The sequence below is a fragment of the Molothrus ater genome, chromosome 10, assembly GCF_012460135.2.
Source record: "Molothrus ater isolate BHLD 08-10-18 breed brown headed cowbird chromosome 10, BPBGC_Mater_1.1, whole genome shotgun sequence".
Classification (NCBI taxonomy): domain Eukaryota; kingdom Metazoa; phylum Chordata; class Aves; order Passeriformes; family Icteridae; genus Molothrus; species Molothrus ater.
Window position 1 is genome coordinate 17,326,318 of NC_050487.2, and position 9,197 is coordinate 17,335,514.

A 9,197-nucleotide genomic window follows, 5' to 3' on the forward strand; every position below is an offset into this window, starting at 1 on the left:
TATATTGAATCTAAATTGCCCCTCTTTCAGTCTAAACCCACTGCCCCTTGTTCTGTCCCTTTTAACGCCCGGCTGTGAACCCCTGCCACCCCACCGCTCCTCTCCTGCAATCGCTGTCCACCAGGCATAGCTGGTTCCTTCTGTATCCCCTCCCTAATGGATCTGACAGCTGCTCCCTGCACTGGGCCAGGTTTCAGTTTCCCCACGCTGAGGTTTTCTTGCACAGTCTGTTGCAAAGCCAGAGCCAGGGCTGTCTCAGCCAGGCAGCAGCGATGCTCCCGGCCATGGCCCTGCTGCCAGGTGGGTCACCCTGCTGGCCCCTCGTGGCCCTCACCAGCACACTGGGGACAGGAAGGAAAGGGCAGAGTCGTAGGAATCCGATTATGAACTGAGCAATAGCACGTGCGGAAGAGCCTGTGGGGAAGGGGCTTCCAGGGCTATTTTCGCCCAACGAAAGTTGCAATTAATTTGCGGAGGAAGTCGCTCAGCATTAAGAAACCCTCCAGGCAGAGTCCGGACCCAGGGACACACATCCCATTATTTTCTCGTTTAAAAACCATCTTGGTGGTGAAGGGGGCTGCTCCCCCCAGGCTGGCGCTAACGGGGAGCCAGGGGGGAGCTGGGGAAGGGGGGAGCTGGCTCTGGAGGGGCAGGCGTGTTTGGAGAGGGAGAGGGAGCTGAAATTAACCTTGGAAAGCATTCAAATTAGACTGTGTAATAAGAGACCCACTTCTCTGGGTAAATTTGTTAGGATTAGGGCTCACTGAGCTGTTGAGGAGAATTCAGCATGGCTCAGAGCCAGGATGAAATGAAGCTCCTGGCTTGGTCGGCTGCGGGAAAGTCCAGGCTAATGGGCTTTGGTTCAAACTTTGATAGGAAAAAAATCCAGGAACAAAGGCACTAATTCTTCCAAAAGCCCCAAAATCTCAGTTTATACATTTCTGTTTATGTTCATTCATAATAGATATACACAGCTGTTCTTATCATTCATATTCAAATTCCATATGCATCCTTAGCAGTTAGTACTCCTGCCTCAAACGAAAAAAAAAAGCCATGTGGAAGATTAAAGAAAACTGAAAAACAACCTGTCTTGGGGTGTGAATTCTCCCAGCATCTGTGTCTGACATCAGGTCCTTGCACTGGGGTCCAACCTCGGGACAGAGGAGGAGCCCACTACTACTAGCATGGGCTGGACATTTTAAAAAGGACTTTTCTGAGTCTCTTTGTCACCTGCCACGGACCACCCATCTGCTGAGCTTTCTCTGCTCTGTGCAGGGAGGTGGCTGGCAGGTGTTCACCCTGTGCCACCAGTCCTGGCACCCACCAGCATGCCCATGGCTTCCCCAGTGATATTGTGCAACTGGAGAGGAGGGGATGAGACCGACCTGCTCCCCATGGGGGGGCATCTGTGCTTACACTGCCCTGGGTGAACAGAAGGGAACTTTTCCAAATTCCATGGTTATAAGCTAAAAAAGCCCCAAACCAGCCAAAACTGAAACAATGATTTTATGTTATTTGGTCTTTTCTTCTAAAAAAATATTCTCTGTCTCACATTCCACAGGATCTCTCCTTGCTTCCTTTAAAAATTATCCCTGGAGTAAGGACCAAAAGAAAAAAAAAATTTAAATCTGGATATCTCATAAAATATTTGCATCTTAAACCTTATTTTTTTGATCCCTGGAATTTGCTCCTATGGACAAATCTAGTGCTGTTGAGTAAAGCTCATTAGTAAGAACTATCTGCTAGAACGAGCAGCAGGGACACAGATAGCACAGATACTTGAAGTGTTGTCACTGGGTTTCAGAGTTAATCCTGCTGAGAAGTTCCCCTCTCAACTCGGAGCTGTTGTTTTGCACATCCATGACACTGCTACTGATTCTTAGGATTATTAGGGAAGGCTGGGACTCCATCCCTCTGCAGTGGATGTGTAACCCGTGGTACCTCAGTGTGGACGGCAGGAGCACCAGCAGTGGCGCCAGGCGGCTGCAACAGCCCCTGACCCTCCTCCTCCTCACCTCTGGCAGTGCCCAGGTGAGATGCAGGTTCTGGCACGGCAGGGATGTGGCCTGAGCCGTGCTGGGCAGCTCTAACCCGTGCTCCAGAGCCAGGAGGGGATGTCAGGCCCTGCGGAGCAGCGTGCTGCTGCTGTATTTACATTCCAGCCTAAATTGGCTTCTCCTCTGGTCCTGTCCCCGTCCCCTCCTGCTGCGTGTTCCCCCGGCTGCTGCAGCCCCTCCATCTGCTTGAAATATCCTTTAATCGGGAGCTGCTCATGTTTTCCGGCCACGGCAGCAGGGGAGTGGCAGCCTGGGGACAGGGGACAACCCCAGCACACCCGGACAGGGGCCGTGTCCCCAGTGCTGTGCCCAGCACGGTCTGTGGTGCCTGGGAGTGCACGGGCTTGTACCAGCACCTTCCCCTGCATCACCCTCACACCCAGGGCACAGCTGTAACATCTGCCCAGGACGTGTCCCCACTCAGGCAGTGCTTGGGTGCCTGTGAGACGTGAGGGGAGGCATCATCCTGAGATGGAAAGATCCCCTGTGGGCTGCAGAAGGCAGGCCAGAGGAGTAGAAAGCAGGCTCACCCAGCCGTCTTTCATTTCATGAACAAACACATGAAGACCTGGAAGCAATAAATCCAGAGCCTGGACTACAAAACCAAACACGGCTGCAGCTCCCTCTTGGAATAGGAAAGTGGGAGAAAGAGGGCAGCCACAAAGCCAGCTGAGGAGCACAGGCACTGTGTCCCCTCCTGAAACCACCAGGATGCTTTAAAGGGGCTGCTTCAGGGTGCTCTGGCCAAAAATGTGTTCCCAAAAAGCTGTGAGGGCTGGTTCCTTTGTGCTGTCAGTCACTGTGCCCCAGGGATGCACAGAGCATTCTTGGAAGCAGCCTGGATTGGCAGGTCCCAGGGTGAGCAGGTGTCCCTCACCCAGCTGGGAGCAGCAGGAGCAGAGCCCAGGGGTGCAGGGGGTGCACTGGGAGCACAGGTACCCTCTGGGTGCACAGCATCACCCACACCCCACGCTCGAGGTGCCAGCTCCTGCAGCAGCCAGGGCCCCTCGGGGGCAGTGGGTCATGTGTGCTGTGCCAGTGGGTGCTGTCCTGGCTGCTGCCCCGATGTGGGGCTGCCCTGGGGGTGCTGCTGTGGGAGGGGGCTGCCCTGAGCTGCCCTGTGGGCAGGGCACCCAGCCAGGCATTTCCCAGGCTGGGTGTTTCCTGCCCATGGGTGCAGTGTGGCACCCGGTGGCCAGGATGACTCCCACCTTACAGTTCTCCCTGGAAAAACAGATGGGAGCTGTTTTTCACCCAGTCCAGCTATCTCACTCCTGCTGCCAAGCCCCCACTGTCCCCCTCCCATCCTGCACCAGGAGCTGAGCATTTGTGTTGCTGGCCCTGCCAAGACCCTCGGGCTCACCTGCCCATGCAGAGGGAAGGACAGGTGTGTGCCCAGGCTGTCAGCACTGCCCCCAAACCAACAGAACTCACTTTAGGAATCCCTGATTCCCATGTAGCTGGGGACATCCCACCCTGGAGACTCAGGGAGTCCTGCTCCATCGGGCTGGAGACCCAGGGAGGAAGAGGAGAAGAGGATGGAGAAGTGACAGCACAACCAATGGGCAATGCAAGCCGTTAGTGGGATCCCTGGCCAAGTCTGCACTCCCCCATGGTCAGCCTGCAGTAATCCCAGCTTTTCCCACATCCCTGCCAGGTACAAGGGCAGACTGGGTGCCCACCAGCTCCCTCCCCAGGACTGCACTCACCTGACACGACGATCTTACAGGTGATCTTTTCCAACCCAGATGATTCTATTGCTTCCCCTGGCAGCCGGGGAAGCTGCAGCAGCATCGGAGCTGCCTTCTCCTTCCAGCATTCGGGCAAACTGCTATTTGTAAAACAAAGGTGAAAACATCAAATCAGATGGATGAGTCAGAGGAGAAGTTCAAAAAACGGGGAGCGCGGGGAAGGGGAGAAGCAGGATCTCCATCTCCCCTCCCACCTGCCAGCAGGCAGCGAGGCAGGCAGGGGAGCAGGCGGCTCCTCGCCTGCTGGCAGCCCATCACGGCTTCAAAGGGGCGCAGATCGGATCGGCAGCAGCCGGGGATGCACCGAGCAAGCGCTTAGCGAGGAGATGGCTCCGATAAGCCAACGTGTGAACTCCCAGGTTTAAATTAACTAATGACTTCAGATGCTGCCGATAGTCTGCAGGGGATGGGGAGGAGTGATTTATGGGAGAAGATTAAACAGACTAATTAGGCCAGCTTTACCACTTAGGAGTTACCAGCCAGGCTGGGGGCTGTGCCAAGGAGGACCCACTGTGCCCCAGCCTTGTGAGAAAGGATGGGGAGCAACTCCAGCCCCTCCTCGGCCCCCTCCAGCCCCCCCAAAGCCACAGGTGCTCTGGCAGTCTCCTGACCCAGGAGCACCCCTGCGTGCAGGAGATCCCACCATGCACCCCAGCACTCGCCCACCGCTCCTGCTCTCAGGTGCAGACATGGGAGACTTGTGGACTCTCCTCTGCTGCCTGACCTGAACCTCCCCAGGGCTTCCCAGCCAGAGCAGAGGGTCCAGGGTCTGCTTGACCCCCACTGCTTTATGGCTACAGGACCAGGCACTAACATGGACCAGGCGCCACAGCTGCCAGGTCTCTGGGGTGAAGTGCAAGGTCAACAGAGCTCACACCAATGTTCTTTCAAATCCCAGTTACATACATGCCAAGAATCAGTGATTTCCAGTGGCTGGGCAAGCACTGACCTCAGCCTTACCCTGCACCAACTCACTGCTCTCATGTGTAAGGAGCTGCCGTGGTCTCAGCCAGGAGAGCTTTTCACCATGTTATGGGAAAGCTCTTGGAGTTTCCTTTTCCAGGAGCCTGGGATATAATAAAAAGGCCTCCTCAGGCTTCAAAGCAGGAGGATTTTCATTGCTTCCTGGGCCAAGAACAAAGCACCATTGAGCACAGCCAACAGTTGTTGTCTCTGTCCCTTGATGTGCATCCCGTTCTCAGGCTTGGAGGGCACGGTTCACAGGGATGGAGACAGGTTCATCCACAGCCATTGCTCTGGACCAGGAACACTCTGAGACAGGTTTGCCCCCTTAAATCATCCTAGTTTCACCATGAACTGCCAGGGTGGCCAAGGCATGGGGAGTGCTGGTGGCCTGACCCCAGGGCTGGCAACACTTCCCCATCCACTCACTTGGTACCTGCGAGACAACAGGGCACTGCTGGAGTGCATAACGTGGTTTTCAGCAGGGATTGAATGCATGACTGTGAAAATAACACAGAGGTACCATGAAAACAGCTGTTTCCATGTTAAAATGGAAATTTAACAGAGTGACAAGCAGGAGCTGCAGGGGATGCAGCATGAGCTTCCTCCAGGAACCCACACAAGTCGCAGCTTAGTGCTGGGGCATGAACTTCCCACCATGTCCAAAGCCCAGCCCTGGGGTGATTTTTGCCCAGAGCAGTTCAGGGAACTTCCTGCCCCTTGCCCCAGGGCACCCACAGAGAGCTGGAGCTCTGCTTTCAGCCTGCCACCTCCAGCACTGTGACGTGCCAGGGAAGGGACAGGCAGCTGGGGACATGTCCCAGATGCCTTTGGAGAAACAGGAGCTCCTTGTCACTGCTATCAGCATGAAGCTCTTGGGCCCTTCCCCTGCCCACGCTGGGTCTGGGACGGGTTTCCTGGTGCTCTTTGTCATCAGTGCATGGTGACTGGCTGGGGAGGGCTCTGCCTGGCTTGGTTCCACCAGTCCCATTGCTGGAAATGAGGTTTTGAGAGAAGAAATTTCTGATATCCCCATGGCTCCTGTGTGCAATGCAAAGAGCCAGGCCAAGCAAGGCTGGGGTGGTTTCATGAGCCCCTGCCTGCTCCCCACATCCCCCACTGCCAGCCCATGCTCTGTTTCAACCACCTCACCCCACTTCCCTGAGAAACAATAAACCTCCATGTTTGTGCAGAGACAGGCCAGTTCACATGGGGGTTAAAAAAAAAAGGAATAAAAAGTCAGATGAAAAAGCCTGGGCCCATGATGTCCCACAAACACCACACCGTTGTGGCTGCCTGTGAGCTGCTTCAGCTGTGCACAGCATCACTGGCAAGAAATTACTTTTTTTGAAATATTTTTGTTTCCCCAAACCATGAATGAATTATTTAGGCATCTCTAGCAGTTACATGGAGAATGATCAACCGCTGCTCAGTGTGGGCTGTCTCAGTGCCTGCCGGGGAGCAGCTTTTGGGAAAGCAGCCCCATTGTCATGATGCTGCATGTGCCTGAGCAGAGCCACGGCACTGCAGAGCTCTCTGCAGTGCTGCCAGCAGGGCAAAGAACATCATCTCTCCCTACAAAGGCTACAACCAGGAGTAGGAGCTTTGTTCCAGAGCTGGAAGAGTGCAGTTCACCTGCTCCGCCTCCCCAGCCTGTTCCTCCCTGCGACGTGCTCCAGGCACCTGCCCAGAGCCAAAACCGTGGAGAAACTCGGCCCTGATTTGTAATGTGTGAAGGTAATCCAGTGCTGGAGCAAACTGCTGCACTGAGTCACAGCAAACCTTGGCTACCTGCTAATGAACCTGGGCCTGGGATGTCTGAAACCTGCAGAGAAAGCCCTGGCTGTGCAGACAGGAGAGCTCTGGCTGCTGCCGACTGCAGTCATGAAACTTCACCAGGGTGATGCCTATCCCTGACAAAACAGCCCCTGCCAACACACACACGTGCTCAAAGTGTCTCACTGACTCAGTGCAGCCTTCTGGAGCAGGGTATCACTTCACATCCTGCACTTGCCCTACCAGGCACAGGCTGGAGGCTCCTCACCCCAGGCAAGCACCAGACAAGGAGATATTCCCTTGCCTGGGGAATATCTTACACCAAGAAATACCTGTAATCCTGCAGATAAATGCACCCAATGTGGAGCAGTGAGGGGATAAAAGCACTCTCTAAGAAAACTTCAGAAGGACAAAAGTCCTTTCATAAAATCACTCTTCCTTGTTGGAAAGGCACATAGTGAGGATGGACTGCTGCTGCTCTGAGGGTGAGCACTGCCTTGCCTGGTGCCTCACTGCTGAAAGATGTGGGAGCTAATGGAAGAACCAGGGAGCCTGTAGGGCTCTCTGCCCTGTAGCTAAGGAAGAAGGCTATGTTTTAAAGCCAAAATCCCCAGTAAGGGATGGGAAACCCTGCTCCTGGCTGTCTCTTTTCTGTCAGTATAGTCAAGGCTACTGATGCCAGGGGAGACACTGGTCCTTAGGAATCACAAAGAAGCTGTTGGGGCTTTCAGGTCAACTGTAAAGCCTCTTCATCCCTTCCCTCTCTCACTCTCACACCCAGTTTACAGCCTCTGTCACAAACCCATCTTTAGGCTCATCCTGGACAGGCTGGAGGCTGCATGTGTGTCTGGGTGGGGGTCAGCCTCACCAGCCACCATGGATGTTGTCCCACAGCAGAGCCTGCATCCCTCCTGGCAGCCCCTAGTCATGCATCTCTCCAACACTTTGCCTTCTCCCCTTTCTCCAGCTAAGCCCCCTGCATGGCCTCAATTACTGGCAAAGGTTCCCACAGACCATGGCTCCTTATGCCCTTCTCAGACCTGGGGACCATCACCTGCTTCCAGCTCCTGAATGATGTCCAAATTCTCTTGCTCATGGTTTCACAGGTGCCTGATGTCTCAGCAATCCCCAGCCTGCCTAGTTCATGGCATCCCCAGCAGTCCATGAGCTTGGCACGCTCCTGGCCCAAGGTCCCCAGTTGGTCTTTTATCTTCTGGATTACTTCCCCTGTGCTGAAGGATGGGGCAGAAAGAGCTGAGGTGTGCAGGTGAGGATGGGTCTGGAATCCATGCAAACCTGACTCTGAGTATCAGTGCCTGGGTGCTCAGACACTGCAATTTCCAGAGGAGAGTCCCCTCCCCAGGGAAACCACTCAGCCCACTTTGGCTGCTCCTAGATTTGGCAGCGCACCTCACCTGGGCTCCATGGTTTGGGCAGTTAGACCCTTTCCATGCCCCACAACTCCCCTGGCACTGGTTGCTCTGGTGTCTCAACACTGAAAGCTGAGAGCTGGAGGGAGGGACCCCCTGTAAATGAGAGGGAGTTTGCAGACATCACCGCAGCCCCAGCTTCCCCTCCCTCATCCCCAGCCCCACTGCGCGGCTCTCGCCTGCAGCGGGGCCCCAGAGCAGAGAAACGCACGCTTTTTGTCAAGGCTGCTCTCCTCATGTTTATTTCCCTTTGCCGTGGGAGCAATTTCCCCTTCCCACACAGGCAGCTCTGGCCGTGGCCGTGGGGATGGGGCCAGCGCTGCCCCTGGCAGAGCCGGGCGGGGACGCGGGGCCGTATCTCATCCGCTGGCATGCAGCACGCAGCGCCTGCAGGAAACATATGTCACTGCTTAAACAGATCGTGAAAGCTTCAATCACTTCCTTATGGCGGAGCCGGGCTGCATTCATACCAGCAGCCAGCATCTCCTGCCTTTTCCTGTGAGTGGGAGCAGCCCTCGGCCCTGTGGGGTGCTCCCCTGCCTCGGTGCTCCCCTGTCCCCACGGGCGGCTCCACAGGGAGCTGTGAAACACCATCCGGGAAAACAAACCGTTTCTTGTCAGCACCTTGTTACCTCCCTAAGATGCTCCCCTCTGCCTGCAAACCTGCCCTGCAGGAAGCTCAGGGGTGGAGCCCTCCCCAGATTCACAGTCCACCCCCAGGCTCCCTCCAGCGTACTTGCCGGGTGCACAGCTGCTGTGTTTGGGGCACCCGGTGCTTGCTGGCAGCACATGGCCACAGCCCAGAGCAGTCTCACTGGTCCCCAACCCCTCACTGACCCTTGGGACAGCCTTGGAGGAGTTCAGTGCATCTCATGGGCATCAGCTGTGCATGGAGTATGGGATCCCCCAACTTAGCCTGTCCCCAAGGAGCTTCATGCAAAGCTTTCCTGGGGTGTCTCTTGGAGCAATGGTCCTTTGGAGGGATCTCAATCACACACACTCTCCTGCTCCACTGATGGGGTTCTGAAAGCCCCCAGTGTCAATAAACCAGGTGGCCCCTGGGCCCCAGGCCCATCCCCTGCAGCAGGGTCCAGGGCTGCCCAGAGGGTCCCTCCCCCCCAGACATGGGTGGGTGCTGGTGAGATGATGCATCATCATCATCATCGCAGCGTCTCTACCCTCACGCTCGGTTTTCTCCCGTGGGCTGGAAGTTGCTTTTT